General features: G+C 46.3%; 1 long non-coding RNA gene across 3 annotated transcripts; it reads left to right on the top strand.

The window, feature by feature from the left end:
- The first annotated feature begins 2,167 nt into the window (after window positions 1-2,167).
- Window positions 2,168-14,293, top strand: LOC136533110 (uncharacterized). 3 transcript variants are annotated; one of them, XR_010778398.1, is made up of 8 exons: window positions 2,168-2,512; window positions 2,658-2,925; window positions 3,558-3,624; window positions 3,790-3,866; window positions 4,430-4,504; window positions 5,843-7,283; window positions 7,783-7,949; window positions 14,029-14,293. It is a non-coding gene; the product is annotated as an uncharacterized lncRNA (long non-coding RNA). The 3 variants fall into 3 exon arrangements; XR_010778396.1 differs by having other exon boundaries at window positions 2,170-2,512; window positions 4,430-4,500; XR_010778397.1 differs by having other exon boundaries at window positions 2,170-2,512; window positions 4,430-4,500; window positions 7,786-7,949.
- The last annotated feature ends 638 nt before the right edge of the window (window positions 14,294-14,931 follow it).

A 14,931-nucleotide genomic window follows, 5' to 3' on the forward strand; every position in this document is an offset into this window, starting at 1 on the left:
CCTGCTGTCTGTATCAGTAATCTGTGTGAGTATGTTTCCATTCTGTGGAGCCTGCGCGCTGGACGTTGGAAAAAAAGAAAACCAAGCATCAAAGAATGCCCCCAGATCTAGTGCACCCGATGTGCTGCCCGTACTTGATGATTGGTTGATTACTTCAGCGTGGGGGCGCATCCGAACACGCATCGTGTTTGACCACTTGGTGCTATAAATTTAATTTCGACGATATCTACTCGTAGTTTGGAAAAGGACCAGTCTTTTGACTTGATTTTCCTGCTGCGACGTGAGTGGCTTGATCGTTTACGTGACTTATAAGTCAGCTGATGTTGTTTTGTTGTGAGAGAAAAATACTATATCATGACAACATCGGCAGCAGCATGGACTGTGGGCTCCGGGTAGTGCCGCTGCACGTCTCGTCACCGTGGTGTTATCCATAACATAAGTGACCTTTGGACCCCTTTTATTCCCAATCAGGTTCGGTGGCCAGTCGGTCTCAGAGTCCGTCTTAGTGCGTGTTATTTTCCAAGCGAAAAAACACGAGATAAAGCTGTGTTTGTCGCTGATCAAGAGAATAATCAGTCCGATCTGGGGCCGGAATGGGGAAGGAAGACGTCTTCTATCGTCCGCACCGCAGTACAGTAGTGTGCCAGTATCATCTGCCCAGACGCCGAGTAACCGAGTCCAACGGCAGAGACACAGGTGTTTCTGCCGTCGCTCGTGGACGGACACCCACCCAGTGGCTCTTTGGCGACTGCGATCGATCTGTGCGACTCTGCGAGCGAGACCGCCTGCCTCTATCTTGTCTATCATATTCATAGCCACGTCACGCAGGCAGCACCTTATCCCGGCGCCAACGTGGGCCCTAAAGTGCAAAAAGGTCGCGTGGTCCGTTTCGCTACGGCGGCCACTGGGCGCTGGGGCGGGTCCCGATTCCCGGACCGAATGCAGCGCCGCAGCTAACAGATGACACCTTGCTACGATTACGATGGTGCCGGGAAGCAGTTCCACTGCACGGGAAATTAAAAAAAAAAGGTTCCTCTGCACGGCCTGTCACTCTGCAAGCGACCCCAACTACAGGATCACAGATCACAACTGCAGAGGATGATGCCGCGGTGCGGTGCTGACTGTCAAGGGCCGCCATGACCACGAAAACGAACCGCGGAGACTCTGAAGCTTCCTTCCGGGAGCCAAAATAACTACTAATAAGGAAGCTACATCAAGGAAGTTAACCTTGTGAGTTTCACATATGTATTTAAAAAATCAACTCAAAACTCAAATATAGCACTATTTGACCATACAAAGGAAGGAAAGAATTACATTGCAACCGTATCGAGTAATTGACAAGCTCTCGAATGATGCGTTCCTAGTTGGTTGTAATTGTGCCCATTGGTTTATTCAGTGAATCTGTAAAAAAATGATCTAGGTCGCCATTTACCAAAAACAACTCAGTCCTCATTAGTCATACTGTCCAACAAACCTATCATGTTAGTATCACCTACCTAAAACGGCGTGAACATCTTTCGGGGATATTTAGAGGTAGCGTCAAGAGTACATCTGTACATGGCACCTTAGCATATTTGTGTTATATATATATATATATATATATATATATATATATATATATATATATATATATATATATATATATATATATATAACACAAATATGCTAAGGTGCCATGTACAGATGTACATATATATGTTATATATATATAACACACACAAATATGCTAAGGTGCCATGTACAGATGTACTCTTGACGCTACCTCTAAATATCCCCGAAAGATGTTCACGCCGTTTTAGGTAGGTGATACTAACATGATAGGTTTGTTGGACAGTATGACTAATGAGGACTGAGTTGTTTTTGGTAAATGGCGACCTAGATCATTTTTTTACAGATTCACTGAATAAACCAATGGGCACAATTACAACCAACTAGGAACGCATCATTCGAGAGCTTGTCAATTACTCGATACGGTTGCAATGTAATTCTTTCCTTCCTTTGTATGGTCAAATAGTGCTATATTTGAGTTTTGAGTTGATTTTTTAAATACATATGTGAAACTCACAAGGTTAACTTTATCTCTCTCTCTCTCTCTTGTCCGTTCGATTCGCAAAGGACGCCCAGCACATCGCCACCTGCAGCGAACCTTCCACGAAGTTCCGTCCCCATCTACCCAAGCCCTCACACTGCCACGGATAGATGCCACGGCGCCGCGTTGCACTTCCTCATCCGCCGTCACAGCCCTAGCTTGCTCCTCCCCGCCTCCCTCCCTCGCACCTCCCTCTGCCTCCGGCGCCCCCTCCGGCTCTCCCTCGCGCCGCTGCACTGCCTCCGCTCCTCGTCCTATCCGCCCCAGGGCCGCTCACAGCACGGCCGCCGTCGCTTGAGCACCGTCTCCCGACCACCTACGCGACCCCGGGTCTCCCGGGCGGCGCAAAGAAGGCGGCACGAACGATCACCTCCCCAGACGGCGCGGATAACACCAGAGCTCCGATCTGGCGTCCACGGCGAGGTAAACTGTCATTTCCTCTCTCGCGCTTAAACCTCCTACCATAGATGGGATGGTGTTGTCTCTTAAATTGCTTCTCTTTCATTCCTGAGTACCATGAGGTCCCCATCTAATGTTTCCTTTGCTGTTGGTGTTATGTACCCTTCAGGTGCTCGGTGAAATGCCCAAAAGGGCTTTGCTTGCTAATTTTGCTCAGTTCGGCGCCTTGCAGTCATCTAACTATTCCTCTGTGTTGCTTATGTATACCTGAACGTGTGTTATCTTTGCAGCTTCAGTATGCATGTACATAAACATCCATTAGTTTTGCTTTGTGGTACAGGAAACGCAAACAATCAATGGCTGAATAATGTTGCTCATCTGCTTCAGCTTTGTATTTACGAATGCCAATTTCAGAAACCCTGAGCGTGAGCATCTAGGTAATATTGACTCATCTACTTCAGCATTACATTTTTTTGAATGCCAATTTTAGAAACCCTGAGCGAGTGGTCAGGCGATAACTACGGGTCTCATCTTTAAAATTTTATTTCCCTGTAATGTTGCCTACTGCTATGCTCATTACATCGCATTTCTGGCTATGGTGTCAGGTTTCCATTATTAATAAAGCATTAATTAAGTTAACACAAGGTAAACTTAAAGCTCCATCTGAAGATACAGTTATTTGGCCAGCCATGCAGATGTTTACATTTCTTATTACTGTATGACTACACCTTAAAAAATGTAGCAAATATGCCTCATGTATGGACAGGCAAAGGCCAGCCTGCTTATATGATAGGTCCCTACAAACGCAAGAAATGGATCAACACATGCATAAAAAATTCGCTCCTTTTCCCACCCGTGACATTGCCATTGTTTTAGGTTTACCCAATTCTCCAGGTCTCTACCTCCAGCTATGGAACACCTGCTTTTCCTATGATTACTTGAATTAGTACAATGTTTTTTCTATGATTAATAAACTGCCTTTTCTCTGATCAGTAAAATTCATCCGTCCATACCTGGCCAAACTATGCATGTCATCATATGACCGAACTCTGCTCTTTGTTTACAACAGATATGACACGTGCAGGGTTGTCCGTTAGGACTGAAACTCGAAGGATATGCTTCTCCAACACAATAAGGTAGGTTCCCATATTTTAGCAAAGAAACAAGAGTTCTAGACATTACAGCATTCTTATTTTCCTTTTTTTTTTTTTTTTTTTTTTTGCTTCTAGCCATACTTCTTCTGTATCATCATAACCTGATTATTGGTTATACATATTCATTCTGCATCTGATCCTTTTCAGGATAGCAATAGGTATAAATACTATCAAAATGCAGCTAACAGCCTAGCACCAAGCAATGACCCACTTATACTCCACAGGTACTTACGTTCCTAACATTCACGCACATCTAACAATGTGTTCAGGTCGTCTACATGCTTTGAGGGAATTCCCATAGGTCTGTACCCACGTCACCTAAAATATATCCTGTTTTGCAGCCTATGCAAATGCCCTTCTATGTGGTTATTTAGTATTTACTGCGAATACACCCATGACCATTGGAACAACAACAATAATGGTACCTATGTCTTTTAAAAGTTAAAACCATATACTTATTCTCCATTGTTACATGAGCGTGCTACTTGAGCACTTCATGCGACCATTTACACCTTAATCTCTATTCCTTTCATCTTTATTTAATCATTTTTGACGGTTTAATTTCATCATAGGTCAAATAGCTCCCTGCGGCAACAAACTAATCTTATATTTTCCTATACTAATTGTGCTTAAGGTGATAGAGAAACCAATCTGGGTGGCAAATTTGTCAGTTTCACAAGTTAAATGCTCTGTTTCTTATATCCCAATGAGTTGTTGCTTTTATTTTGAGTAACTCTTACAATGCTCTAATTCTCTCCCTGATGCTTTTGATTGATTGCACATGCAGAGGCATTGGGGATTATATACACCTTTCTATAATGCATCTATTCTGCCATAGTCTTCTCTACATCTTCCAATGTAGGTACTTTTCTGTTTTACTGATCCCCTTGGCTCTAAATTTGAGGTCAAATTTAACTGAACAAGACTCAATCTCGCCTGAAAATTTTGTAGTCATTTCATTTAGGTTTTCGGCTGAAGGGCGGGCCTGGTGCAAGCGGTAGAGTCTTACCGCCTGTGACCGGAAGGTCCCGGGTTCGAGTCGCGGTCTCCTCGCATTGCACAGGCGAGGGTAAGGCTTGCCACTAACACCCTTCCCTAGACCCCGCACAGAGCGGGAGCTCTCTGCACTGGGTACGCCCTTCATTTAGGTTTTCGGCTGCTTTACTACAATTGCACCTGATTCTTGATTTTTGGCTATCAGCCACCAAAACATTTACAATTATTGATCTTACCATATTATGTCCCTTTCCTTTTTCTCTTTTGTTGATTTTGAATTTTGGATATCATTCTTCCGCAGCCTATATTTGATTTTGCACGCTAAGAAATCATACCTCCATCCCCGCGCAAAGTGCGGGGATCTATTCAGTTTGAGACTAGAAACAAATGTTCTCATTTGTCCTGCATAGAGAAGAGTTCTTTGATGATAGTTATTCTCAGACAAATAAATAAATCAACAAAGTCACCAAAACATATGCGCTTATTTGCAAAACAGCAAAACCTGACAATTTGCCCTGAAATACATGGTACATGCTTTGTGACATTCATAACTATTCCATGACTTATAGTTGGTAAATTTAGGTGCGCATATCTGTGACATACCATGAAACTAATGAGTTCTTTGTTGGATGCCTACATATTCATTTGCATCTAGGTGGCACTTATGGCTTATGTTGCCTAAAACACATGTGAGCCATTTGTAGAGCAATAAAACCTGAGATTTTTCACATTTTCTAGGCCTTTCTCAGAAATACATGAACCTTTTTTTTTAATGTCGTTCATGATTCCATCCTCTTCGGTCAGTACATTCATATGAATATCTGTGACATACCATGTAATTAATCATTTCTTCCTAAGCAGTAATACATCAGACAAAACCAGGGAAACCTAATCACACTCATCCTGATAACCCTTTTTTGCTTTTAATCCAATATGTCATTGAAGACTTCATTTCAGCATGTGTAAGCAACTTATGACCTTAAGGGAGACCCTTTTTTGCTTCGTTCAGTACATTCATATGAATATCTGTGTCATACCATGTGATTAATCATTTCTTCGTAAGCAGTAATACATCAGACAAAACCAGGGAAACCTAATCACACACCCTGATAACCCTTTTTGCTTTTAATCCAATATGTCATCGAAGACTTCATTTCAGCATGTGTAAGCAACTTATGACCTTAAGGGAGACCCTTTTTTGCAGGCATCGAAATCTGGTGCACCATGCACTGCTGGTGGTTGCACAAGCCACTGACATTATGGCAAATACAAGCTGAGAAGAGCAGCTGCTTTCTACAGGCTAGCCTGGTGGAAAGATCCTGTGCTCAACATTTTCTTGCCAACCGAGCTTACAATCGCTGCTTCCCTACAGTTTCAGTAACAATTCCTCATATATGGGACTGACGCTGCGCTAGACAGCCTTACAGCTATCGAGTTACAATTAATCATCTACAAAGATAGTAGTATGTATCTCTTTATCAAGTTCTTACATCATCAGGAACCACACGGACCGCAGACTTACCCAGTGTTACCATACTGACTCATATATGTATCTCTTTATCAAGTTCTTACATTACTTGAATGGTCAAAAAGGTTAGTTTACCATTTTTTTCAAGTGGAGATATATCTGCAAAAAGTTATGTGAGTATTTGGTACAGAATTTCTCATGCTTCCTATCTACAAACGTTTTTTTTTGAAGTGTACTATACTATGGTGAGGATCAACTTTCATGTGTCCATATCTTGAATTTATCTTTTGCTACCCGTACCCATGCACAACACAAATAATTTGTGCGTATATGTCTTTGAGCCAAAAAAAAATAATAACAATGTCACCTGCCTCCGCGAACCCGCTAGTATGTTTGGATATTGAGCCTTTGGAGGACATCTTCCTAGCCAGCTGTCTTCTCAAAACCTGACCTCGGAACAGTCCCCTAGCTTAGATTTTACTAAAGAGAAGGCCGTTCACTCCAGTTAAACTCATCCAGTAATATGGATCTCTAGCTTCTTAATTTGAGTTGGTATTTTATCTTTATGCTATTTGTTCCTTTTCCTAATCCATCTTCATTATATAACTTAAATAACAATTTGCTCAGCAAATATTCTGTATGTTAAGGTCATGGATACCTAGGCCCATGTTCCTTTGTCTAGCAAATATTAGATCAATTAGCTACTGTATATTTTATTTTAGGGAAAATTGTGTTTTTACCCTTGTTCAGGAGTCTAATTGTAATTTTACCCCTGTTTTTTTTCTTTGTGATTTTACCCTCACTTTTATGAAATGAAAGCTTCGTTTGCCCCTGTTTTGGATGACCGTTAAATGCACTTGGAAAAAAATAAATTAAAAAAATCAAAATATCTAAACACAAAGGCAAAAGACCAAATTGCCCCTTATCTCTTCATTCTCTTCGTCATCTGTTTAGAAGAATACAGAGGCACAGGTCGCTCGCTCTCTCTCGTGCGTCGGGGCGAAGAACCGGGCCTGGCAGCGGCGCGCGGTTCGACGGCGGCGAGCTGGGCGACGGCGCACAACGCTCGGGGTAGCGCGCGGGGCCTGTGGTGTGGTGGCATAGCGCGGGGCGCGCCAGCCTGTGGTGAGCGGCGGCTAGGGGCGAGCCAGGCCTAGGTCAGTCGCCAACTCGCCATGTGAGTGATCCTTCCTCCCGCGACCTCCTGATTCTCCTCGGTCTGCTCTTCATTAGCTTCGAAATCCCGGTCCCCTACGCCCAGCGCGCGCGTCTGGTGTATGAATAGCTGTTACTTTCGATTGGAACTGGGTTGACCTAGCTAGTGATGCAGGCCCGTGCCTCACGCCTAAAGATTCCACGAGCTGGCTGGCTGTGTGCGGCTGATTGGTCGTGGCTTCAGCCACGAGAGGGCAACAACACCCTTGCTGTCTATGGATTATGCGTAGCTTACTTGCTAGATTTTGGTTTTGTGCTTATCTGTGGGCTATGTCAGCTTGATTATAGCTTTGGCTCAGTGAGCTAGGGTTGTGCTCGTGGGAAGTTGTTTATCTAGCCATTGTAGGTCACTGACTCGCTGCTTATGCTATCTCGTTTTACAAGCAGGCTCAACAGTATTCGTATGTTCATGAAGTTCCTCCTAATCTGCCATGTTCGGAAATGACTCTGTATTCGTGCAGCAGCTCTGTGCGACGCGGGTGGCCAGGCGGTGCGGGAGCGGACAGGGCCCAGCGTGGTCGGGCGGGCAGGCGCCCCGAGCGGGCAGGCCTCCAGGTGCTACGCCACGCGAGGACAGGAGCAGCGAGCCCGACGAGAAGGATTTATGCGATGTTGGTGAAGAGACTAGGTAAGATTTGGAGCTCATGTGATTTGGTCTGTAGGAAAATTAGTATCAATCTGTAGGAAGAATGAGTTTCTGTCTGTAGAGCGATTTAGCTAACTGTGTATTCAGTGATGTGATTTGTAGGCCAAATCACATGGATATGAGCCTTGTTGTTAGAGTTCTGTCATTTTTCAGTTTGCCTGATGGGGGACCAAAATCATGGCAACAGGGTAGAACCTTGCCTACTCAAGTTGTTGACATGCATAGCTTTGACCTACTGCAGCTAGTTAATTTCATAGCCGAGCACTACATGTGGGGTTCAAAACAGTACATAAGTTTATGACATGCATTGGATGAAATTTCTAGAAGACCTTCTATTGAGATTAAACCTGATGAGCAGTTGTCTGAGTGGTTTGAACTCAATAAAGAGAAGGGAAAGGTGTACATTAATGCCCAAAAAATGTGAGTCATGCTCATTTGTATTTCAAAAGAGGATTTCATTAGTGTCTGTTGCCTGCCATATTTAAATGACTACTCAAAAGATGATACAGTTGTAGTTGTAGTTGCTTGCCATATTTAATGTCTGTTGCCTGCCATATTTAAATGACTACTCAAAAGATCATTACAACTCTAGATTTTTATTCAATTGCAAGTATTTCTTGAATTTAAATCAATAATAGAAGTAGCAACTGAAACCAGCCCAGCTTAAATGTTGATGGTTAGTCGGCCTTGTTTGCATAGCAGTAGAGCCAACAGTCTCTTCATCCATGTGAATGGGCACAACTGTACTCTTGTTATAGTTGATTTGTTGTCTAGTGGCGTTTTCAAACTGATCGAGCAGTGTGGATCGACCTTGGATAAATCCAGTCTGGTCTAGATCAACAAGTTTCTTGATTTGTGTCTGCAGCCTTATAGTCAGGACCTTGGTCAGTATCTTGACGCATCAATTTTGAAGGCAGATGGGTCTGAAAAGCGAAGACTGTTGTTGCTCCAGGCTTTTTTGGCAACAATACCATGTATGATCTGTTCGCCCTTTCCAGTTGCACTTCTTCTCTGTGAAAGGCATCCATGAAGCACATGATGCTATTCTTGACCGTTTCCCAGGCTACAAGATAGAAGCTTGGGCCAAACCCGTCTGGCCCTAGTGCACTATTTCGGTCCATAGCCTTCACTGCCTCCCATGTTTCTTCACTAGTGAAAGGATCAACAAGGTCCTCAATTGCCGTTGGACTGCCTTGATACAAGGCCTGACAGTCAAATTGCCACACCGAGCTACCTTCAGTGCCTATGATTGTTTTGAAGTGATCATTCAGTGCCTGGACTTTGCCATAATGATTTGTTACCATCACCCCATCCACTTCAATGCTTCTAATCTTGTTTCTTCTCATACGGCTGTTACCTTGAGCTTGGAAGAAAGCAGTATTGCTATCACCTTCTGTTGGTGCAGAAAGTGACCAACTAGTGAATATTTGTAGTTTTGCCGTATGTTGTGATCGGAGGTGGCCTAGCACTCAATGACATAGGATTTATACTGTTTCAGGCAACGTGCCCTACGTCCAGTTTGGGTCGGTTAGTGACTTTATTCCTGAGCCCAGGTGCTCGAAGTTTGCTGTGGGGTTACAAATGAGAAGGAGAAAGAAGGGGTGTATAGGAGGCCCGGTCGGCTCCGGTCGAAAGGGCCGGGAGTGACGGGAGCTGCGCTATGAGTAAGTGTTCAAGTGTGTGCTTGGAGTCCGAACGTGATGGTTCTGTGGTCGTGAGCTAGTGAACTTGATTGGTGCTTGTTATCTTCAAGAAGGGCTCTCTTTTTGTTGGTGGGGGCGCGTCCTCTTTTATAGATAAAGGGGATGGCCTTACAAGTGAGAGGATGAGGATACATATGCTACTAAGCCTTGTTGCCCACGTCTACCGAGCCTTGTTGCCACGCCGGCGGGTACAAGATAATGCTAGACGCATACAACACTGTTGATGTCACTGTAGAATGTCAGGGAGGTCGTGCTGCCTTTTTCAGGGATGGTAGACATCGGTACCTACAAACATTGTTTGATGCCTGAAGGCATGTGAGGGGTCTCACTATGTTCACCCGGTACGGTAAATCCTGGCGCTCATACCGCTATCGATGCTCAGAGGCACGTGAGGGGCCTTACCATATGGGTGTTCTAGCGACGCCTACAATACTGTAGAGGGAGATGTCGGCGCCTACAATACTGTTTATGTCAGGGTGGCTGCAGAGTACTGTTCCGTGTAGGGTATGGTCCCTGGTACAGTGGTTTTGACTTGTGAGCCTTGCCTTGCTCTTCTCCGCACACCTTCTGGTTCCCACCAAGCGAGCGTCCCTGGTCGGATGGCTCTAGTTGGCTCTGAGTGTGCCGATCGGAGAAGAGCGGTGAGCAGGGTTTCTGTGAACCCGGGTCGGAGACGCGGGGTCAGAGTTGGAAGTAGTGTTTTGGGCCAGGCCTTCTGATCGAAGAGGCCGTCTGGAGGTGGCTGGAGTCGAAGCGAACGCTCTAGTCAGAGAGGTGGGCTGAAGTAGCCGATGAGCGGGCGCTATTCCTTTTCGGCCAGACCTTTCGGTCGGTGACTGGGCCACCCTTCTGGCCTATCGTTTTAGACTCTTGGGTCGAGCCTTGGTGTGGAAGCTAGTCCCTAAAGGACCCCGGGTTTTATGAACCCAACAGGAGCCCCCAAGCCCCAGGTGATTCTGGTAGAATCGTCCGGGGGATTTTTGTCTTGTCGGTGGGTGCGCGCGAGCGCACCGTGGGTGTAGCCCCTGAGCCCTTGGGCGGTTTGGGCAGAACCGTCTGGGGGGTTTCCTGTGTTGTCAGTGGAGGAGTTTTTTCGTTTGAGACGGAGTTTTGTCGACCAAGGCGTTGTTGTGCAGCCGAGGCGGTTTTTTAGTCGTTTTGAGAGATTGGGTGAGAGGGAGCTCGTGGATCATGGCGTCGGTGCGTGCTGTGGATTGAGCGAGGGAGTCAGTCAACGGTTTTGGACGAGACAGAGCTTCACTGATCCTGGCGTCGATGCGCGCCGTGGGATCGAGTGAGGCAGTTAGTTTTGGACGAGACAGAGCTCACTGATCCTGGCATCGATGCGCGCTGTGGGATCGGGTGAGGCTGTTAGTTTTGGACGAGACATGGCTCACTGATCCTAGCATCGATGCGCACCGTGGGATCGAGCGAGGGAGTTAGTCTTGGATGAGACAGAGCTCACTAATCCTAGCGTCGATGCGCGCCGTGGGATCGAGCGAGGGAGTCAGTCTTGGACGAGATAGAGCTCACTAATCCTAGCGTCGATGCGCGCCGTGGGATCAAGCGAGGGAGTCAGTCTTGGATGAAATAGAGCTCACTGATCCTGACGCCGATGCGCGCCATGGGATCGGGTGAGTTGGAGTCGTGGGGCGAGATCGGGGTCGTAGACCCGGGTTTTTGGAGCGCAGTCGGAAGCGTAGCCGGATGGGGCGAGATCGGGGTCGCAAACCCAGGTTTTTTGGAGCATAGTCGGAAGCATAGCCGGATGGGGCGAGATCGAGGTTGCAAACCTAGGTTTTTTGGAGCGCAGTTGGAAGCGTAGCCGGATGGGGCGAGATCAGGGTCACAAACCCAGGTTTTTGGAGCATAGTCGGAAGGGGCGAGTTTGGGGTCGCAGCCCCAGGATTTTTGTCTTGAGCCCCCGAGCCCTGTTGGGCCATAGTAGGGGTCGGTGTGAGTTGTGTGCGTTACCCCATCCTCGATTCCTCACAACCAGAGGGGCTGAGTTTTGTCTCTTGTCCCGATCGCTCGGGCTCGAGTGACGCACTCGGTGAGTTCGCTAATGGGTGTGATCGAGTGGAATCCGGGTTCGTCATTTGTGATGGGGTCGACATAGCCCTCTTGTGACATTCCACTACTCCTTTACCTATAACCCGGCAGATGCCTGGGTCATTCTGGAGATCGACCCGGGTGGCCTAACGGCCTTCCCTCGATGGAGATTCTATGGGTTTGGCGAGAGGTTTAGGATCGAACAAGAAGATTGAGATGACCCGGTCTGCCAGACCGAGCGAGGGCCGTACAGGGCTCATCTACGTTTTTCTCACCTGGCTCTATTGGTTGCTCATATCGAATGATGCAACCGCCGCTTTGTGACGCAACACAGAACGTTATGATGCATTTCGCTGCACATGCGATGCTTAGTTCCTGAGCCCCCGGGCGGTTCAGGGCCCGAATCGTCCGGGAGGTATGGAATGAATGCGCGTATGGATGTATGAAATGATTGTAAGGAAATAGAGGGGGTTGATAGTGCTCACCTTGATGGCTTGAGTGACGGGATTCGGAGAGCTTTAGTCAGAAATGTCCGATCGGGACCCACGCTCGTCGTTCGTGGGTGAGCCCCTGTGTGAACAGTTTTTGTATTAATGAACACATGCTCACCTTGATGGCTTGAGTGACGGGGTTCGGAGAGCTTCAGTCGGAAATGTCCGACTAGGACCCACGCTCGTCGTTCGTGGGTGAGCCCCTGTGTGAACAGTTTTTGTATTAATGAACACATCAGTCATGTTCTCTGTGACAGAATCAATATTCGTTCCTTGTTTTTATCCTGGTGTAGCTATTATTTTTGTCCTTTCTTTTTTGCACCTGCCCGTTAGTTCCGTAGGCTGTAGCTTTTTTAAGAGCCTGGGCATGGCCCGTGGGGCTCGGCTGCTCATAGCCATAGGTCGTGGTGGGGTGCGTTCGGTTAGGAGTGAGAACAAAGTTACATAGGACAGTTAAAGGAAAGGAAATGTGCTAGTGAACTTGATCGGTGCTTGTTATCTTCAAAAAGGGCTCTCTTTTTGTTGGAGGGGCGCGCCCCCTTTTATAGATAAAGGGGATGGCCTTACAAGTGAGAGGGTGAGGGTACGTATGCTACTGAGCCTTGTTGTCACGTCTACCGAGCCTTGTTGCCCACGCCGGTGGGTACAAGATAATGGTAGGCGCCTACAACACTGTTGATGTCACTGTAGAATGTCAGGGAGGTCGTGCTGCATTTTTCAGGGATAGTAGACGTCGGTACCTGCAAACACTGTTTGTTGCCTGAAGGCATGTGAGGGGTCTCACTATGTTCACCCGGTACGATAAATCTCGACGCCCATACCGCTATCGATGCCCAGAGGCACGTGGGGGACCTTACCGTATGGGTGTTCTAGCGGCGCCTACAATACTGTAGAGGGAGATGTCGGCGCCTATAATACTGTTTGTGTCAGGGTTGCTACTTAGTAATATTCCGTGCAGGGTATGGTTCCTGGTACAGTGGTTTTGACTTGTGAGCCTCGCCTTGCTCTTCTCCGCACATCTTCTGGTTCCCACCGAGCGGGCGTCCCTGGTCGGATGGCTCCAGTCGGCTCTGAGTGTGCCGGTCGGAGAAGAGCGATGAGCAGGGTTCCTGCGAACCTGGGTCGAAGATGCGGGGTCGGAGTCGGAAGTAGTGTTTTGGGCCAGGCCTTCTGATCGGAGAGGCTGTTCAGAGGCGGCTGGAGTCAAAGCGAACGCTCCGGTCGGAGAGGTGGGCCGAAGTAGCCGACGAGTGGGCGCTGTCCCTTTTCGGCCAGACCTTCCGGTCGGTGACTGGGCCGCCCTTCCGCCCTGTCATTTTAGACTCTTGGGTCGAGCCTTGGCGTGGAAGCCGGTCCCCGAGGGACCCCGGGTTTTATGAACCCGACACCTTCCCTGATGGCTCTGAATTTCCCCCCTGCTTCCAGTATGCAGCTTTCTGCTTTAGTTCCTTGGTTAGCCACTCACTGCTTAACTGACGGACCTGAATTTTAGCATTAGAAAGGCAACGGTGTTCTTCCAGAGAGTCAAAGAGTTGTATAATAAATTTGCAATTTTGTATAATAAAGGCAACGGCCTTGTTTGCATAGCAGTAGAGCCAGCAGTCTACTATCGTAGCACCCTTTTAAATAGTGATGGTTTACATTGTCATATCTTTAGGTTGTTTCTGTTTCATTTGTAACTTGTGCTTGTTTTGATGTTTCATTTTTTTACAAAGTTTCATAATAGAGAATTTCTATTAGAAAGTTATTATTGTTTGAAAAAATGCTTATTTAGCCAAGTTGTTTACCGAACCAATTTTCTCCATTCATGTGAAGTGCAACTGCAACTACAAGTGCAAGGGGAAGGAGAAGTGGAAGGGGAAGAGGCAGAGGAAGTGCAAGTGTAGGACCTGGAACAGAAGGAGCAGAAGGGGCTAGAACAGAAGGAAGAGGAAGAGGAAGAGGAAGAGGAAGAGGAGGGAGGTTGGGTGCATTGTTGGGAATAGATGCATGAATATGATGTTGACATTGAACATGTAATATCTCACTATTAACTACCGCTTTTGTTGGACTTGTATGTTGGATGAGGCTTGGTACTGTATGGATACTTTTGCTACACTTTCATTTGATGTGATATTATCTATCTATATTTGCATGCTGTGTGGAATCATATGTAACAAGTTGTGTAATTATACTGCCAATTTTTTTAGAAAACAGGGGTAAAATCACAATGTATTCAGATAAGTAGGGGCAACTTCGTATGGGCAAACTTGTCCTTACTGAGCCCATTTAACACCGTTACTTGTTGTTCCCGGAGTAGGGGTAAACTTAAGCTTCGTTTTTAAAAAAACAGGGGTAAAATTACAACGATGATAGAAATAGGGGTAAAATCACAATTGAACATTAAAATAGGGGTAAGAACGCAATAGTTCCTTTATTTTATTGTAGTGTAATCGTTTGGATATCCGAGTCAGACCTGTCAAAGAAAGAAAGAAAAAATACTGTAGTAGAGTGTAATCTTCCGTAGAAGCTGCAACTCAGACCACACACGGCCTTGTTTCTTTTCTTCAGATACTGCCATCCGAGGCTTTGCAGCTAACGCTTGTATGCGAGCCGGGAGCGTCCACAAGACCGCGGCCTGGCCATGTTGCATCTCTACTCTTAAGATGGGCCGAAACGTTGACATGTCGCTTTGGGCCAGGAAAAGTGTCAGCTCCTGTCACCGAAAAGGCAGCCTGA

Source organism: Miscanthus floridulus, unplaced genomic scaffold, assembly GCF_019320115.1.
Source record: "Miscanthus floridulus cultivar M001 unplaced genomic scaffold, ASM1932011v1 fs_786_3, whole genome shotgun sequence".
In the NCBI taxonomy this organism is placed as follows: domain Eukaryota; kingdom Viridiplantae; phylum Streptophyta; class Magnoliopsida; order Poales; family Poaceae; genus Miscanthus; species Miscanthus floridulus.